Source organism: Felis catus, chromosome F1 (genome assembly GCF_018350175.1).
Source record: "Felis catus isolate Fca126 chromosome F1, F.catus_Fca126_mat1.0, whole genome shotgun sequence".
NCBI classification, from domain to species: domain Eukaryota; kingdom Metazoa; phylum Chordata; class Mammalia; order Carnivora; family Felidae; genus Felis; species Felis catus.
Window position 1 is genome coordinate 43,598,553 of NC_058384.1, and position 19,717 is coordinate 43,618,269.

Below are 19,717 nucleotides of genomic sequence, written 5' to 3' on the forward strand. Positions count from 1 at the left end.
CAGAGAGGGAGTCCCGGGGAGGGGTGCCGGCTGCTGTAGCTGACCCTCCTGCTCCCCCAACTGAACAGCTTCCTGACTAATTGGGAGGGAAGGAGGGAGGTTTAAGAGAGGGTTGACATGGGGAATGGCCGAGGCCAGGGCACAGAACGAGGGTGAGCACCTCTGTCCTCCAGCCCAGCAGCAGTGTCCACAAACCCTGAATCCACCTTGTGCTGCCCAGACCGCCTCTCACCTCGGGTACGCACAACCTTCTTGCACACACATCTTTCAAAGTTCCCAGCATCCTGCTCTGTCTTCCAAGTCAGCATCCAGGCTTGTTTTCCCAAGAGCACTCGGAGAAGGCCAGCCCCAAACCGCACCTCCTGACTTTCCCTGTCCAGTGGCCTCATAGCCAGCCATAACCACTTTCCAATCCGCTGACATCCTTGGCGTGGCTGCTTTCAGAGAAGGAAGCAAATGCTGAGGTTGGGTGATGTCTTCCGAGGTCATGAAAGTAAGGGGCGGACCAGGGCTTGGTTCTCAGCCCAGCACCACTTCTGCCCCCTGGACTTGCTCACCCTTTTCAGGCAGCCGGTCACCGAACTATAGGACAGTTAGTGCTTGTTGGGAGACGTAGTGGTGGGAATCAGGGATTTATATATATATATATATATATATATATATATATATATATATATGAATATATGAATATGAGAGAGGCCATGAGCCAGGGAGAGGGGCAGAGGGAGAGAGAGAGAGACTCTTAAGCAGGCTCCATGCTAAGCAACAGAGGGCTTCATCCCACGACCCTGGGATCATGACCTGAGCTGAAATCAAGAGTCGGACACTCAACTGACTGAGCCATCCCGGTGCCCCCCAAGTCAGACTTTTTAAGCTGAGTGGGGGGTCACCTGGGTGGCTCAGTCGGTTAAGGGTCCGACTCTTAGTTTCCGCTCAGGTCATGGTCTTACTGTTGTGAGATCTAGCCCTGAATTGGGCTCTGTACTCACAGCACGGAGCCTGCTTGGGATTCACTCTCTCCCTCTCTCTGTCTCTGCCCCTTCAGTGAGCTCTCTCTCAAACACACACACACACACACACACACACACACCAAAAAACAAAAACAAAACAAAAAGCTGAGTTTGGAAAGAGCCCAGACAGACCTGATATTGATGAGACTCCCTACTACGTGCCAAGCATGTGCAGAAGCATCTCACTGACCCCTCACAACAGCCCGTCGCTCTCCCTGCTCTGCAGGTGAGGACAGTGAAGTTAACTGTCTTCCCCAGAGTCATCAAGCAAATAAGAATCCCAGCTCTGTCGGCCATACCAGCCATTGGTCTTCAAGGAGGGAAAGGAGCAGAGAGAAGGAGGTGTGGACAGTGCGGGGCCCTCGGAGCCAGGGGAGCCAACACAAGGCAGGACTCCAGGCTGCCGCTGCTTTGCTGGAGCACCTCGCGAGACCACCGTTGTGGGCAGGCAGCGATGGCCACCAGTTCACAGAGGGGCCTGCCCCTTTAAGATTTCCTGGGGGGGGACAGCTGTTCTGTCTGTTGTGGAGGCTCACATGGGTGGGGGGGTATGTTGGAGGTATGTTGGGGGGGCATCAAGGCACTCTGAGCTGCCCAAGAAAGCCTGGGGCCCCCAGTGACAGGTTCGCACCAGGCTTCATATGTAGTTAGCGCTCCAAACCTTTCAGTGCAGAAGTGCTTCCGGAGAAGGCAGCTGGAGGACCTGGTGAGTCTGGTTATGAGCTGTAGGGGCGGAGGGCGTCAGTCGCCATCACCTGGCTCTCTAGCGACCAGGCTAAACAACACAGGCACGTGTTTCCTGGACACCCCCGCCATCATGTCCTTATACCTTAGGGCTCAGGAGCCTGCCCGTTTCACTGGAGCCCTGGGCAAAAGCACCTCTTAGCGAGTCATATCCCCCCTGGTACCACTGCGCCATCCGCTCCTGGAGTAGGTCAGGGATCCCGGGGTCTCGACTGACCTCTCTCTTCACCATGCCCGCTCTGCCGGGCGTTTGTAGTTTGCAGCTGCCTGACAAAAGGTCCTAGTTGTGGATGGCTGCAGGGGTGGGGTGGGACCTGGGGCTGGCTCTCCGCAGCCCCACCCTTCCCTTCCTGTGGGCTCCCAGTCGCCCTGCCCCTCCAGTCTGGTCCAGTCCCCCAGGCCGCCACTCCCTTCGCCCTGCTCGGCTGCTTGGACCCACTGAGGGTCAGCACCGTCGCCAGACCTCCTTGTCTTCCTTGAAGCAGCGCCCTTGTGGCCCATCTTTCCACCTCCGTCCGTTTGGACCCCTGCTTCCATCTTGAGGCCTCCCAGCACTCATGAGCCCTTCTGTCTCCAGAGCAAATCCTCACACCATGAATCGGTCGCTGGGCCCAGGACGCCGAGGTGCATGGGGTGCCCTCACCTTCCAGGGGCTCAGGCCTGCTGGCGGAGAAGGTGTCTCCATACACCTTCTTGTCAAGTGCTCATTGAGTGCCAGGCGCTATGTTGGGCCCTGAGGATGGGGCAGTGAAAGAACCGCCATGTCCCTGCTGTCAAAGAGCTTAGAAAGATGTCACCCAGATACACACATGGTACATCCAGGGGTCAGAAGTGTGACAGGACAAAATTGAGCAGGGTCAGGACAGATGTGACGGCCAGGGGTGGGGGCTCTCTGACAAGATCAGGGGCAGCCGTGACTTGAGGCAGGGCGGGGAAGGTGGACCCCCAAGGACAGAGCATTCCAGCAAAGGCCCTGAAGGGAGCGTACTTGAGAATGAGCAAGGAGGAGGCAGGCTGGAGCACAGTGGCCGGGCAGGCTGGTGAGGCCGCCGGGGAGCGCGTAGGACATGCCAATGCCTGGCTCCAGCTCAGATCGGTTCGCTCAGACCTGGCGGCGGGGACAGGCATCAGTAGTTTTTCAAAAGCTCCTTAGATGACCCTAATGGAGCGTGTGCAAGTGAGCAGGTTTGTCAGGACTTGAACCCAGGCCCGCCCGCCTGAGCAGCACCACCGGCCTCCCGGGGAGATGTGGGCGGCCAGCGGCCAGCACAGAGGATGCACAGCTGGGGTCCTGAGGACTGGGAGCAGCACCCTCGCCCTCCGGTCACCTACAAGCAAAGGTCACCATAGGCACCAGAGGGTTAGCCAACAGTCACTGCGCCCCCACCCCACCACAGGCCCCCTGCCACCAGCCAGCTCCTCCTCTGGACCCTCTGGACCTCCCACCATCCACCAATGAGAAGGGCAGCATAGGACATGGAGGCCGGAGGCCGCTGTGCCTGGCGGCCTTTCTGAAGGTCGGTACTCAGCTCCGGTGAGGGTGTGCCACCGCCCGAGACAGGACAGGACGGGGCAGAGGGTACGCTGCCTGCCGGCGCCTCCCCCGCCCATCACCCTCTTCTCCTCTCCCTCCTTCCCTCCTTCTTCCTGGCTCTCGCTCCCTTTTCCCCTCTGCCACGCCCTCTTTCTGCCCCTCCCCCTTCCTCTTTGGGGGGGAACACTTAACCCTGGGGAGCCATCAGCTGACCTGGCCTTCTCCCTGAGGAAGAAGATCTTGCGGCCTCCCCAAGCCCGAATCCCTGAAAAGCTCTCCTGAGGCCAAGCTTCCCTTTCTTTCACCCTCATCCCTTTTCTAGTGACGTCGACACAAGCAGGGGGCACGGGGCGCTGTGGCAGTGGCTGTGCGGCCATGGGGGGTGCAGCCAGAGCGTGGCAGGCGCGTGGCTTTGTCCTCCTGGATGCAGGCAGCACTCCTCCCTGCTTGGAGCTTCTGCCCTGTTCCTATTTCCTGACCCCTCCCCCCTCCCCTCTGCCTCCTCCTTCCCCTCTCCCTCCTCCCTCCCTGCCTCCTTCCCTCATTCATTATTCATCTGAGGGCTCCTGACAATGTGCCAGGCTCTGTTTCCAGTACCACCCGGATACAAACTTGACCCTGACTTAGACCCTACTTGGGGGAGCTCAGAGTCGGAGTCAGTTAGGATGTGGTCTTGGCTTCCTCTCATGAGATCTCAGTTACTTGAGGGAAGGAGAGTTGTCTTTTAAAATTTACCAAGTTCTTTTCTTTTCTTTTTTCCTTTTCTTTTCTTTTTTCTTTCTTTTCTTTTCTTTTTTCCTTTTCTTTCCTTTTCTTTCTTTTCTTTTCTTTTCTTCCTTTTTCTTTTTTTCTTTTCTTTTCTTTCTTTTCTTTTCCTTTCTTTTCTTTTTGTTCTTTTCTTCTCTAACATTTCAAACACAACAAAACCTTTTTATGCCATCCAGGTTTTCCCTGGAGGAGGGGTCAGCTGCGTCCTGGGTTCCTGAGACGGAGTCTTACACATCCAGGGCTCCAAAATACACAGGCCTGGATTCAAATCCCATCTCTGCTGCTTGCAAGCTGGGCCACCTTGGGCATGTTACACCCCTCTGTGCCTCAGTTTCCTTCTCTGCAGCATCACCCTTTTTCACAGGATTGTGAGGGTTTAAGAGAACCCTGGGGCTGGCACCCAGTGCTCAGTAAACGGTGGCATGGGTACGCTGCGCATGTCCACCCTGGTCCCCAGCAGCAGGGATTCCAGCCTTCTCCTTCCCCCCCGGGATCCCAATCCTGGCATTAGAATTGGCCGCTTTTTTGTTTCTTGCTTTCTTCACCCTTGATAAGATCTGTTATTTTCAACAATGTATTAGGCACCTTCCATCTCAAGGATTTTGCAAGCCTTTAAGATGACCTCAGCCCAGAGTACTGTCTCCACAGAGCTGGGGAAGGAAGCATGGAAAAGTTTACAATAAAAGCATTGGGTCAAGGTGTCACTCAAAGTGGGTCAGCTGCCTTCTGAGGTAGCCAGTGCTCTGTCCCTAGAAGCAGTGTGGCAGGGGCTGGGGGAGCACCTGTTGGGGGCTCTGGGGCTGTGCACTGCCTCTCCTAAGTCCTACCAGCTTGCAGAGGAAGTGGCCATCTGGGTCGGCCGGATCCGTACCTGGTCTGACACTACTCTTTGGGTCTCCACTTTGCCAAGTGGGGGAGCAAGGTCTGGCCCACAGGTGAGAAGCATTGCTCAGAGTGGCCGAGAAAAATGTAGTAAACCGTGGCTGTGGGTTGCAAACCTCCTTCCCCCTGGACTCCAGGAGGCTTGGGCCACCCTCCCAATCAGGTCATTCGCTTTAAGACCAGACTGACTACCTTGGCTTTTCAAGAGCTGGGACTGACTCTGGGGTGTGGGAATGAACAAACCTGGGGTTCCAGAAGCTGGAGCTGTTGAGGGTGGGAAGGCTGCCTTGGGGAAGAGGGGATGGGGCCAGGGGCTAGAGAGGTGATCCTCAACCACCTGTGACTGTATGCCTCTGGCCAAGAGTTCCACCTGGTAATGGAAAGGACAGCCCAGCTTCACCATACAAGGTAGTGGGGAAGGTCAGGATTCACAAGCAGGGCAGAGATCAAGAGCAGAGCTCTCTCTAGTGCCTGGCTGCCTCGACTTGAATCCTGTTCCACCACTTCCTGGTTGTGGGACCACATGACATGGCTTCTCCGTGCCTCAGTTTCCCCATCTGCAAAATAAAGTGAGCGTAGGATTAATGTGGAGATTAAACGAGTTAATACATAGGGGTGCCTGGGTGGCTCGGTTGGTTAAGCATCCGACTTCGGCCTAGGTCATTATCTCGCCATTCCCAAGTTCGAGCCCCACGTCGGGCTCTGTGCGGACACCTCGGAGCCTGAACCTGCTTCGGATTCTGTGTCTCCCTCTCTCTCTCTCTCTGCCCCTCCTCCACTTGTGCTCTCTCTCTCTCTCTCTCGGGAATGAATAAACATCAAAAAAAATTTTAACGAGTTCATACACGGAAAGCACTCAGAATTTATTGGCCACATAGAAAGCACCACATTAAGTGTTAGCGTTGTTACCTGTCTCCCAGGATAGAAGCAGACATCACTCACCCTCTGTTTTCCCAGTGAGTGCCGTGAGGGAGCACTAGAGGGAGGAAGTACTGTGGCGGGGGGGGGGGGGGGGGAGTCCAGGGATGAATAAAACCCCTTCTGTCCTAGGGGAGCCACTCTTCCTCCCGAACTGCCATCAGAGCTGGAGAATTCCGACGTCCCTTATCCTAACACATCTATGTTCCAGGCAGAGTGCTGTGAATTTAACAAATTGACTAAATTTAAAAAAATGTCCTTTGTTTACTTCAACAGACATTTATTAAACATCTCCTTGGCCCAAGCAACCCTGTGAAACACTAAAGATTTAGAAATAAGTAAACAGTGCTCTCTCCTCAAGGAACTCAACGTCTGGTCAGGGAGAGATAAGCCGATTGCAGGAATAATAATAATGGCTTCGAAGTGGGCTGCGTTTATCTGCTCCTCACAGATGCCCGGGTGATAAACCCAGAGGGTGGGAGCGGCCTGCCCGCCGTGAGCCTCCCTCCCCTCCCCTTCCTCAGCCCCCGCAGTACCTGTGAGTGTTACAAGCCTCATAAAGTGAGTTGCACCTTTACACTCTAGGTTCGGGTCAGGGTCGTGAAGAAACATGAATTAATATAAAAATGAAACGTCTGATCCATCAGGAATCTTCCCATTGATGGTCCTACCGGCATCTTTGCAAGGTTCCCAAGCCCTATGTTCCCCAGCCTCTGAGCCTCTTTCTCCACCTGTGTCTGACCATCCACTCTGTAGTGTGACCATCTACACTCGTGCCGCTGGGCCAAGGACCCACCCTTCCCGGAAGGGGCTTCCTCTCTCAAGCCTCTGCGCCTCCAGAGTCCATCTGTCCGTGTTCCCTCTGCCTGGACCTCTCCTTCCACCTCCCTCAGCAGCTCCGGCTCAGTCAGACTCACTGGGCCTTGGACAGGTGCTTCCCCTTGCTGGGAGTTCAGCGCCCCTGTCCCTAGAGTGAAGGGGGGCCCCAGATGCCCTAGAGTGTCCCCTCTGCTCCAGATTTTACACCAACCTGTTTCCACTTCAGTGTTTTGTATGAATCATTTCCCTCCCTCCTCCTTTCAAGCACGTCTCAAACTCCCCTCCTCCAGGAAGTCTTCCGTGATCCACCCCATGAATATTTTCTGTGTGCTCAGTTCTGCCGGCACCAAAGTGCTGACACTAGGGCTTCAGGGGGTCTCAGCCTCTCATAACCCCCATCACCCAAACGTCACCCAAATACACACAACCTGAGTAAAACCAGAGCTTGATAGGGTAATGTGACCTCGAGGTAAGTCATCCAACACCCTCCACCTCCAACCAGTCGTAGCCTCACTATCTAGAAATTCTAACAGCCTGCGTTCTGTACTCGGGTTTCAGTGTCTTCCTAGGGTTCAGATTGTAAACTGTCTGGGCGGTCTTCACTGCCACCCCAACCCTAACTGCTTTGTTAGGCGAACAACACCAGTTGGTGAATTTGCTTGCAATGACTGAGGCACTCTCATGCACACTAGCCCATTTTGCTCTGAAAACATCCTGTGGGGTAGACAGGGGCAGGCACGATTACCCCATTTCACGGACGTGGAAACTGAGGCCCTGGGAGGTTTAACACCTTGCACACGGTTAGTTAAGTGACAAAGCAAGGTCTCCCATCAGGTACACCTACTTGCCTCACTGAACTAGTTTTTTGCCAGCTCCGATTTTAATCCGTTCCAGTATGGAGCTGTTGAGCCCTTGGCCCCTAGAGCTGGCAGGGGACCCAGAATAAGCACATTTGACTTCTAATCTGACTCGCCCAGCTGGTTCGGAAGACAGCCACTCTTCACCTCGCCTCTTCCACAGCTGCTCCGGGCCCCTCTCTGCACCCCTCCTTCCCCCCCCACCCTTTCCCACTAGCTCTGGGAGCCTTGGGACGGGCGTGGGGTGGGCTCCCAGGAGGATGTGAGCCTAAGGACAGGCGGGATGTTTTTCCGACTCCACATTGTTCTGCCCGTGCCCATTGTGTGGGCTGAGAGCTGGACGTCACCGAGTCGCCTGGCAGGCTTTCAGCAGAGCTGGGGAACATTTCCGGAGGGAACTGACCCGTTATGAATGATGGAAGCTTCTCACAAGCGTTGGCATTTCTTTGGATGGGCCAGACTCGGGGAGCCAAGGCAAGGAAGACTCCCAGACTCCCCACTCCTGGCAGCCGGCTACCAGACTAAAGGTCCCGGGGACCTTGGCTGACCTGTGGTTTGCAGAGAGGGCCCAGTCCCACAGCGAGAGGGGTTTGGGAATGGGAAGTGGAGGGGAAAGGGGTTGGGGGCGAGGGTGGGATGGAGGACTTGCCTACGAGGGGCCAAATTGAACGGTTATTCTGTTTACATCACCTGACTCCAACTTGGGACGGCTCACACCTGAGGACGGGAACCGGATCTGGTCACCTTGGAAAGCTCATGGAGCTCATCCTACAGGAAACGCGGGTCAGAAATGTGTTAAAACAGTTCGGCGTTTGCCATGGATGAGTAATGCTGGGTGTACGCCCAGCTCTTCCCTCCCAGGGAAGGCATTTAATTTGTGCACCCCCCCCCTTTACCACGTGGCTGGGTGTGCCCCCGGAGAGGTTCCCCGATGCCGGGTGTTGTGTATCGATTTTCCCACAGTTTGATTTAATCCTCAAGGGGCCGGCATAGTAACCCGCTTCTTACAGATGAGGAAACCGTCTCACAAAGGTTAAGGAATTAGTTCCAGACCACACACACACAGCTATTTCGTGGCAGAGCTGAGCTTTGAACCCAGGTCCGTGACGCTGCAAAATCCACGTTCTACAGCGGGATTTCTCAACCGTTCGCGTCCATAAGAATTGGTTGGGGTGTTAGCTAAGAATGCAGAGTTCTGGGCCCCGTCCCCCACCCCACCCCTCAACAGAACAAGGTTAGGTGACTGGAATCTGCATTTTTTGCCAGACAACACAGGTGACTCTGAAGTTGCTGGGGCACAATCAGAGAAACACTGCCTTGGGGTCTGGACTGCCTTCTGTGACTTTAGCCAAAGAGAGCACCAACCCGGTCTGAAAATGTGGGTGCAGCCCGATGCCCCTGCCGCGACCTCATGGTGGCCTCACCTCACGCACATGTCCCTTGCCTGAGGAGTGAAACCCAGGAGAAGCAGCCTGGAGCCTATGAGGACGACCAATCTGCAGCCTAGAAAAGTCTCCCGTCGCCCTTTACAACATGCTTAACATGAGTGACAAAATCAGGGATAAAGGGGTCCTCCCCGCATCACCATGAAGACCAGGGGGCATGCTGTAGGCCCTGAATGGTCCACGGCACGGATGTGGTGGCACAAGTTTATTCTAGGTTTTTAGGCAATTCCAACAGAAGGATCCTGGCCGCATCTGGCCTCCAGCTGGCACAGACACACTTCATGCCCCTGGGGAGCCAAGAGCTGGGCTGGGTGTGGGGGGTTCAAATTCAGAATCACGACTCTGGACTCTGATGGAGTGACCCGGGGCATCCTTGGAGGGTCGGGGCTCAGGCTATGGCCCGCAGGACCCTGACACCCAGATCAGGCCTCGAGGGCTGTTGCCACCCCTCCACTCCCTTGTCTGTCTGTCCACTCCCCTGTCCATCCGCCTCCAAGCCCCTTTGCTCCTCTCCAGGAGGTCACACTAAAAGCATTGGCTCTGAGGGGCCAGCTCAGGCCCTTCCTCACTCTACCCTCACTGTTCCTCCTCTTGTCTCCCTGCTGTTGTCCTTACCGAGCTGGGGGACCTAACCGTTCCCCCTCTCCGCCACCCTCAGCGGCTCTGAGGACGCTGCCCGCTCTTCCTTGACCCGCATGCCCTCTTTTGAGGCTCCATTCCCCACCCACCCCTCGAGAAGCCCAGGGTTATCCTTAGGCCCGCAGCCAACTCTTTCCCGGGGGGGAAGGACCTGCTAAACTAATTCACACCCAGGACATGGACGAGGCGTCCCTGGGCCCTCGCCGGGAACGTGTGTGCTTTACAAGAAGCTGCAGGAAGGAGGCAGAGCAGGGCTGGCAGACGGCCTCTCCCCTAACAGCTTGGCCTTGCAGTTAAGGGCACAGGCTCTGGAGCCAAAGGGTTCAGATCCTGGCTAGACCATTCACCTTGGGTCACCTGCTTTACCTCTCTGTGCCTCAGTTGCCTTGTATGCAAAACAGAGATGTGGTCAACGAATCCATTTCCTTAACGCAGGAGAGCACTCAGAACATGTCTGGGACGTACCAGGTCCTCGGTAAATATCAGCCATTAGCGCTTATTAATGGAAGGGTTTCGGACACGGGAGACCGTTAATGGTCTGGGCTCCATCAGTAACTGCCCGTGTCCACCCAGGGCCACGTGCGCCCCGCCTCCAGCCTTCGTGGCGCTCTCATCCGAGGGCGATGCTGCAAAGGGAGCCAGTGTCCAGACTCTCGGGCCGAGACTTGGCCTCTTGGGAAATCTGGGGAAGAAGGGTGAGAACGACAGTGGCCAGACTAGGGGCAAGGTCTCAAATAGCATCCCTGAAGCCAGGGCAAAAATGGACGGGAGAGGAACCTGACATCTTCTCCCCTGTCATTTCCTTTAGGTTCAGCTCCCCTGTGAACGGGGGGCGGGGCTTGTTGAGAGATGGGGGGCACAGGGGCGGGGGCGCAGTTTATGAACCACTGGGTCTCTGGACTCTGGGAAACCGGGAAGGAGTGGGATTCTCTGGCAGCAACTTTCTTCTGCAAAACGGAAAGACAATTCAGGTCCTCCAGGCAGGGAGACGGGCAGGAGGGCCCTGCTCCAGTCACCCCTCCGGCTCCCACCCTGTCCCTTCTGGCCAGCATCCCTCCAGATAGGGGCGGGCAGGAAGACTGGAAGGCTCCTGGAGGGCTGGGGGTGGGGGGTTCCGTGGACAAGTCTCTGCCGCAAATGTCACCTCGTCTCCCAGCCCCGTGTTCTCCAGGGACATGAAGAAGGGGACTCCTCTACTTCCTCAGACGAGCCACCCCGGGAGGGCCCTGTCTCCTCACACCGGACCACTGGGAGGGGGTCCAGCACCCCTTGTTGGCTTGGAAGATGCGTCCCCGTTTGAAGAATGCCACTTAGGTAGGGGGCCCCGCAAGGAGGGGAACAAGGACTGCGGCCAGGTCAGGCAGAACGCCAAGTTCACACCCTAGAAACTCTGACACGCAGAAAGGAGACACCGAAGCAGAGACTGTGGCCAATAGTAATTCTCTCAGTACTTCCATTTTGCAGAAGGCGGAAGAAGCCATGAGGGAACAGCCGTTAGGCCCACACTTCCCTGGCACTCGGGGTGAGTCAGGGCCTGCGCTGCACCAGGAAGCACGGTGACTCATAAGACAAGGGCCACACACATGAAGAATCCGGTCCAGAGGGGGATGGTGGGTTACCCGGCCACAAAGGAGGGCGCCCCTGATTCTATCTGGGAGGGGGGATATTTGAGCTGGACAGACTGGGTCGCATTACTGTAGGACAGGGGAGAACAGCCAAGGGGCCGTGTTCACGGGTCATAAACCCTCCCAGGGGTGCGGGGTGGGGGGGAGGGACGGGGAACCACAGAGGAGGATGCAAATGCAACAGGGGACTCGACGTGCACATTGAAGGGATTCCTGCAAACAGTGGGGAGGGGGAACATACATGGCTTTCTCCTGATCATTAGAAGCAATATATCTTTATCATTAAAAATTGGGGGAGGGGCCCCCGGGTGGCTCAGTTAAGTGCCCGATTCTTGGTTTCAGCGCAGGTCATGATCTCAAGGTTCTTGAGATTGAGCCCTGCGTCGGGCTCAGCACTGGCAGCACGGAGCCTGCTTGGGATTCTCTCTCTCTCTCTTTCTCTCTCTCTTTCTCTCTCTCTGCCCCTCCCCCACTCTTGCTGTCTCTGTCTCTCTCAAAAATAAATAAATTAAAAAAAATTTTTATGTTTATTTTTGAGAGAAACAGAGACAGAATACAAGTGGGTTAAGGGGAGAGAGAGAGGGAGACACAGAATCCGAAGCAGGCTCCAGGCTCTGAGCCGTCAGCACAGATACCGATGCGGGGCTCGAACCCACGAGCTGGGAGATCATGACCTGAGCCGAAGTCAGATGCTCAACCGACTGAGCCATCCAGGCACCCCTCAAAATAAATAAATTTTTAAAAATTTAAAATAAGTGAGGGGAGAAACAGGAAAAGAAGAGAGAAGAAAATTAAAATCACTCATCCGCCAGCTACCCAGAAATAACCACTGTTAACATGTTGATGTTTTCCCTTCAGATTCTTTTTTTATAAAGAGAACTTTAAAAAGAGGTAAGTATGATAGGGGCGCCTGGGTGGCGCAGTCGGTTAAGCGTCCGACTTCAGCCAGGTCACAATCTCGCGGTCCGTGAGTTCGAGCCCTGCGTCAGGCTCTGGGCTGATGGCTTGGAGCCTGGAGCCTGTTTCCGATTCTGTGTCTCCCTCTCTCTCTGCCCCTCCCCCGTTCATGCTCTGTCTCTCTCTGTCCCAAAAAAATAAATAAACGTTGAAAAAAAAAAAAAGAGGATAAGTATGATAAATACAATATGTAATATACAGGCATATTATATAGCAAAATACATATTTCATATTAAAGGGTTATGTTATATTAGAACATAATCTGAATTCAGAGAATATAGATTAACAAACAATTACTTTATGCTAATTTAGTATGCGTGCTTTTTAAAAAACTAAATTGAGATGCTACAAAGGGGAGTTTTAAATTTAATTTATTTATATTTAATAGACAACACATCTGTGTGCTCCATAATTTAAAAGGTCCAAGAGCATTTATAGTGAAAGTGTCCCCTGGGCGGCTCAGTCGGCTGAGTGTCCGACTTCAGCTCAGGTCATGATCTCACGGTTCATGGGTTCGAGCCCTGTGTCAGATTCTGTGTTTGCCTCCCTCTCTGCCCCTCCCTCACTCATGCTCTGTCTCTGTCTCTCTCTCAAAAATAAATGCACATTAAAAATAATGATAATAAAAAAATTTTTTTAAAGAAAGTGTCCCTTTCACCCCATCTCCCAGCAGCTAGTTCCCCTCCTTGGAGATGTGATTGTTGCTGTAAACCTCAAGGGACTTTATTCATAGACAACACAAACACATCTTATTTTTTCCCCTTTACACAAATGTCACAAGAATGTTAGCCACTTATTCTGCATCCCCCAGTTTTTACTAAATATATCTTAGATACCATTTCCTATCAATACATAAAGTGTTCTCATGTTTGTGACTACATGATATTCCATTATATGGCTGTCTCTAATTTATGTCTCTACTCAGTCATTTGGGCTTTCCACCATGTTTTGCCTAAGTAAAAAGTGCTGCAATAAATAACTTTGCACGTATGTCATTTTGCATAAGAACACCTCTCTAGGGGCACCTGGTGGCTCAATCGGTTAAGTATCTGACTTTGGCTCTCAGGTCACGATCTCGAGGTTCGTGAGTTCGAGCCCTGTGTCAGGCTCTGTGCTGACAGCTTGGAGACTGGAGTCTGCTTCAGATTCTGTGTCTTCCTCTCTCTCTCTCTCTCTCTCTGCCCCTCCACCACTCATTCTCTCTCTCTCTCTCTCTCAAGAATAAATAAACATTTTTAAAATCTTTTAAAAAAAAAAGAGAGTGACCCTCAGTCTGAAAACCATAAAACAGACACATTAAGAGAGAATTGAAGGGGCGCCTGGCTGGCTCAGTTGGTGGAGCATGTGACTCTTGATCTCAGGGTCATGAGTTCAAGTCCCACATTGCGGGTAGGAGTTTACTTTAAAAAAATAAATAACCAAAAACAGAAAAAGAGGGAATTGAAGATTTCTGTTTAAAGACAGACTACTGGCCACACATGTGCGTTGTCCCTCCTGTGACACCCCCCCCCCCACCAAAATGACAATAAAGCAGTGACGAAAAGCACATTCTCCTAATGAGGAAGAGAACAGGAGGAAGACCAGCACAGGTGAACATTCTCAGGGGGTGTATGGGAGCGGACCGGGAGACGAGTGGTTGCTGATGAAGGCGAGGAAGGGAGCCCAGAGTGGGAGGCGGCTGAGAAGGCCCCACATCGTCCCAGCAGGACGACAGGAGAGTTCAGGCCTCAGAGAGGCCGTGGCGTTGGACGGCCCAGGGGAGTCAGGAGACCCAGCCATGGCTGAAAAGAGGATTGGTCAACAGTCTAGGAAGACCCGATTCCTAAGCAACACATAAGGCAGCAGGGTTCCATCCCCAACTGGAAGGTTCAGTGACCGCAAAGGAGGGCCTTCCACTTCTGCTACTTGGAATCCCCCCGTGTGACCCAGGCTCCCTTCCCAAAGGAAAGGAAACCTGCCAACTGGCCAGCCGAGCCTCACTCTTAAATACAGAAGGACAAAGATCATCAGACATTTGACAAAAGGCTCAGATATGAAAAGGAAACAAAAGTAAATAATTAGGGGCAGGGAGGATGCTCCATAAGAAAGAGAAGTAACTTGGGAAACAGAAACACAAGAAAGCTTTCAATAACTGACCGGTATTTTCAAGTGGACTTGAGGACCTGTTGCATCCCTAAACAAGGACAAGATGCTATGAAAGAAGCAACCAGAAAATAAACGTGAGCTACTAGAAATTAAAGATAGGATTATGGAGGGGTGTCTGGGTGGCTCAGTCGGTTAAGCATCTGACTTCTGACTTCAGCTCAGGTCATGATCTTGAGGTTCGTGAGTTTGAGCCCCTCATTGGGCTTTGCTCTGACAGTGAGGAGCCTGCTTGGGATTCTCTCTCTCCCTCTCTCTCTGCCCCTCCCCTGCTCACATTCTCCCCTCCCCCTCAAAGTAAAGAAATAAACATTAAAAAAATAAAAGTAGGATTATGGAAATAAATATTTCAGTAAAAGGTGTTGGAAGGTAGAGAATTAGAGAATTACTCTTATATCTGGATAAAAGTCTATCCAGAAAAAAAGTACAAAGAAGATGGAAAGGAAAAAAATTCTCAAATAAGAAAACAAAACAGGGCGCTTGGTTGGCTCAGTCGGTAGAGTATCCAACTTTTTATTTAATGTTTATTTATTTTTTGGGACAGAGAGAGACAGAGCATTAGTGGGGAAGGGGTAGAAACAGCGAGAGACACGGAATCTGAAGCAGGCTCCAGGCTCCGAGCTGTCAGCACAGAGCCCAACGTAGGGCTCAAACCCACGAACTGTGAGATCATGATCTGAGCCAAATCGGACACTTAACCAACTGAGCCACCCAGGCACCCCTAGAGTATCTAACTCTTGATCTCAGGGTCATGAGTTCAAGCCCCACATTGGGCAAGGAGCCTACTTAGAAAAAAAAAAGAAAAAAAAAAACCAAAGTAATTCCCCAAAACCAAACAATTTTCAAATGTAAAGGGGACACCAAGAATCACAAATGAATAAGAGATCCACATATCTGTCATGGTGAAATTTTAAAATAGCAATGACAGGGGCGCCTGGGTGGCGCAGTCGGTTAAGCGTCCGACTTCGGCCCGGTCACGATCTCGCGGTCCGTGAGTTCGAGCCCCGCGTCGGGCTCTGGGCTGATGGCTCAGAGCCTGGAGCCTGTTTCCGATTCTGCGTCTCCCTCTCTCTCTCTGCCCCTCCCCCGTTCATGCTCTGTCTCTCTCTGTCCCAAAAATAAATAAACGTTGAAAAAATAAATAAATAAAAAAAAAAAAATAAAATAGCAATGACAAACACAAGATCCTAAAAGTTTCCCTAGAGGGGGAACAAGTTTGTCTCTAAAAATACAAGAATCAAGAGTGCCTGGCTGGCTCACAGGTAGAGCATGTGACTCTTGATCTCGGGGTTGTAAGTTCGAGCCTCACATTGGGTATAGAAAGTACTTAAAAATAAATCTATTTTTTTAAATATTTATTTATTTTTGAGAGAGAGAGAGAGAGAGAGAGAGACAGTGTGTGACTAGGGGAGGACAGAGAGAGGGAGATACAGAATCCAAAGCAGGTTCCAGGCTCTGAGCTGTCAGAACAGAGGCAGACACGGGACTCGAACTCACGAGCCACGACCCAAGCCAAGGTCAGATGTTTAACTGACTGAGCCACCCAAGCGGCCCTTAAAAATAAACGTTGAAAAAAAAGAATCAGACCAGCTTCAGGATTCCCATTAACTAAGGCTACAACAATGCCCTCAACATCGTGTGAAAAAACAATCCTTTTTTTTTTTTTTTTTGAGTCTATTTATTGTGAGGGGAGGCAGAGAGACGAAGCGAGAGACTCCCACGCCGGTTCTCCACTGTCAGCACAGAGTCCCATCTAAGGGCTTGATCCCATGGACAGTGAGATCATGACCTGAGTCAAAACCCAGAGTCTGGCGCTCAACCGACTGAGCCACTCAGGTGCCTGAAAAAAAGCAATTCTTAATGCAGAAGTCTATATCAGTCCCGATTACCATTCAAGTGTGAGGGCGGAGCCAGGCCACTTGTAAAAATGAGGGACTCAGAAAATCACCCCTTCTTAAGAAATGACTTGAAGGTGGGGTACCGGGAAATGATAGTGTAAACAAAAAAAAAAAAAAGAGAAGGAGGGAAGGAGGAAGGGAGAGAGAGAGAAGAGGAGGCAAGAGAGGGAAGGTGGAAGGGAGGGGAAACCAGTGGGACCAGGCCAGGGCATCAGTGAAGGGAAGGAGTCCCAGGGAAGAGACAGACAGCTGTGTGACGGAGAAGCAATTCACCCAGGGGCGCTTGGCTGTCTCTTTAGAAGAGCAAATGACTCGTGATCTCAGAGTTGTAAAACAAACTCAAGAAAATGATATTGTTGAGTGAAGCGAAGAAGAGAAGGGCAATAGAAGAAGAAGGAAGTCAATATGAGACTCTAGGATAAACTAAAACAAATAAAGGGAAATGCAATTACAAGGCATTGCTGGCCCTTGCCACGGACAGTATTTACATGGTCACAAATGCACACATCATTGACTGGATTCAAACCATTAAAACCAACCTATAGGCAAAGCAGGAAGACCTGATTATGGCTAGAAAGTTAGAGTATCCTGTCAGCAACATTTGAGCATTTCAAGTAAATGCTCAGAAGACAGAGGTGGGAAGGAGAGCCGCAGGGGAAACATAGGAGAGACGGTATCCGTATCCCGCAAAATAGTGAGTCCAAACTGGCAATAGCCGACGGCATGAGAAATAAATGTGTTACTTGAAGCAGCAAAGGTAGTCGACAGATTTATTTTCATTTTATTTAGAGGAGCTGCATAAAAACAGCTGTCTAGCCATGTTGGGAGGAGGCGGGGAAGAGGGTTGTATGGATGATATATGTGAACTACCTCCCTATCCTTCCTAGTTACAAATCAATAGAGGATATCTCAAATGGAGAAATCCAGAAACAGCAGCATAGGCGTATTATTTACAGACATGGAAATCACTCCCAGAACAGCAGAGGTAGAAGTGGTCGCCTCTGGGGGGCGAAGTTAGCGGGGAGGAGGGACGAGGTAGGGCTGTGCACCGTAGGCTCCTCTGTTCAACTGTGTTTTCAACCCTACGCATGAAGTACTTGGATATAAAAATTTAATTGCATCACGGGATAAATGAGAAGGCAGGCACTGAGAGCTTGTGTGCCAGCACATGAGTGCCGGAGGCCAGATTCAAGGGAATTAGACACCTGCGTCATGAAGTACCTTGCAGGTAGGACTGAAAAATGACCAGGATAAACGTTGACGACGTTGGAGATGAGAAAGCGTTCTGATTTTCACAAAGAGCCAGAAGGTATTTCTGGAAACCATAGACCAAACGGCTCAGTATAGAATCCTGGCAGAATTCTAGCACAGATTATTAAACAGATGGCTTGGGAGTGCTTTGGGATTTATTTATTTATTTGTACTCTGCCTCGTTCCAAAAGGGAGGATTTGTAAAGGCTTACAGAGACGTATACAGTACAACAAGATTAAAAAAAAAAAAATTATGTGAGAAAAGATTCTCAAGCAGTTAACCAGAGCGTTGCTATGTGAGCCCAGCAAATGCACCGGTAGGTAGACGCCCGAGAGAACCGAAGTAGGATCACATAGAAACTTGTACCTGAATGTTCGTAGCGGCATTATCCATGATACCCCAAAAGTGGAAACCCAAATGTCCATCAACGGATGAACGGAAAAGCAAAATGTGGTGTATCCGTACAATGGGATACTGCTCAGCCACGAAAAGGGCTGGGTACTGAGGCACGTCACAGCATGGAAGAGCCTGGAACACACGCTAAATGAGCGAAGCTAGACATAAAGGCCACACGTTATATGATTTCGTTTATCCGAATTGTCCAGAAGAAGTAAATCTATAAGGAAAGAAGGTAGACAGCGGTTGCCAAAGGCTGAGAACAGGGGGAAGGGAGAGTGACTGCTAACGGGGATAGAGTTTCTTTCTGAGATAATGAAAACATTCTGGAATTAGGTAGTGGTGTCGGTCACACAGTCTTGTGAATATACTAAAAACCACTGACTCGTACGCTTTAAGAGTGAATTTTAGGGGCGCCTGGGTGGCGCAGTCAGTTAAGCGTCCGACTTCGGCCAGGTCGCGATCTCGCGGTCCGTGAGTTCGAGCCCCGCGTCAGGCTCTGGGCTGATGGCTCGGAGCCTGGAGCCTGTTTCTGATTCTGTGTCTCCCTCTCTCTCTGCCCCTCCCCCGTTCATGCTCTGTCTCTCTCTGTCCCAAAAATAAATAAACGTTGAAAAAAAATTAAAAAAAAATTAAGAGTGAATTTTATGGTATGGGAATTATATCTCAACTAAAAAAAAAAAAACATGGAAAAAAATGGGGAAAGGAGAATAAAAGGACGGACAATAAAAAGGAACCAGGTCAGTACGCAATACATATACAATAAAATTCTGTATAGGTGACAGAGGTGGACCATGCCCTTGGCCATGAGCTTTCCAGCAGCTACTACCAGTTTAGAACTAGTGTTAATTAAATGACTCCCAGCATCCGTACGATAAAAAAGAACTGAATGTTCGGGTGAATCACAGCTTTTCTTGGTGCTGACGCCCAGCAGAACTCTCTCCTGTGCATCTGCATCTAGGGCTCCGTCGGCGACAACATCCCTACCAAACATAACTCCGTTAACATATCCTGAGGGCCCTCAAGCGAGGCACAAAGCCCAAACACAATTCAATGAGGCCACTTCAATGAGGGGCCTAAAAAGTGTGCCAGGATATGCAGACGAGCCTTTGGTGGTAAAATGTAGATTCTCCGGAGAGCAGTGGTTTCCGACCTTGGCTGCACCTTAGAAAGCCCTGGGGAGCTTTTGCAAAATACCAACCCGGGGCTCCACCCGCAAGAGAGTCTGACTTTCTTCGGCTTCCAGGTGATTCCAATATATAGACAAGTCTGAGAATTGCTAATTAAGTAGATGAATGGTACATCCGTCATGAAATCCCCCAGGAACGTGATCCCTTGCCTCAGAGTTTATTCATAAAGTCAAGCTTATCGTAAACTTTAAATTCGTGTACTGGCATTTTCTGAATGTCTGCTGTGTACCAGGCAGGTGCTGTGCTGTGCCCCTGAGAACAGAAGGGTTCATGTGTGACCCAGCCTCCGTCCTCGGGGAGCTGACAGTTGATCCGCGTTAAGGACACCCCAGCTGGTGATCACAGGAAGGGTGGTAAGTGGAGACGGAGAGAACACAGGCCCCCGGGGTAGCAGTGGGTGGGTGGGAGGCTCCCCCCGGGATAAGCAGCTCGCCTGAGCTCCGAAACGAAAGGTGAATTAGCGGGGCGGGGGCGGTCAGCGTTCAGTATGTGTCTCAGTGATTTGGATGACAATTAGTAACCACACTTTATGAGTGAATGTGAGGTGTCATCCTTACCCCGGATTGCCCTTTCGCTGAATGACTGAGTTGGGACCCAAAGTGTGCCCGCAGGGAAGAGGAACCCACACTGAAAGCAAATGA

General features: G+C 51.6%; 1 long non-coding RNA gene across 3 annotated transcripts; it reads right to left on the bottom strand.

Moving 5' to 3' along the window:
* Positions 1 to 4,129: 4,129 nt before the first annotated feature.
* Positions 4,130 to 11,290, bottom strand: LOC123382699. Of its 3 annotated transcripts, XR_006591447.1 has the most exons (4): positions 9,983 to 11,286; positions 8,223 to 8,300; positions 5,182 to 5,495; positions 4,130 to 4,706 (listed from the first exon to the last, which is right to left on the bottom strand). It is a non-coding gene; the product is annotated as an uncharacterized LOC123382699 (long non-coding RNA). The 3 variants fall into 3 exon arrangements; XR_006591448.1 differs by having other exon boundaries at positions 4,130 to 5,495; positions 9,983 to 11,290; XR_006591449.1 differs by lacking the exons at positions 4,130 to 4,706; positions 5,182 to 5,495 and adding an exon at positions 5,654 to 6,075 and having other exon boundaries at positions 9,983 to 11,289.
* Positions 11,291 to 19,717: the final 8,427 nt, after the last annotated feature.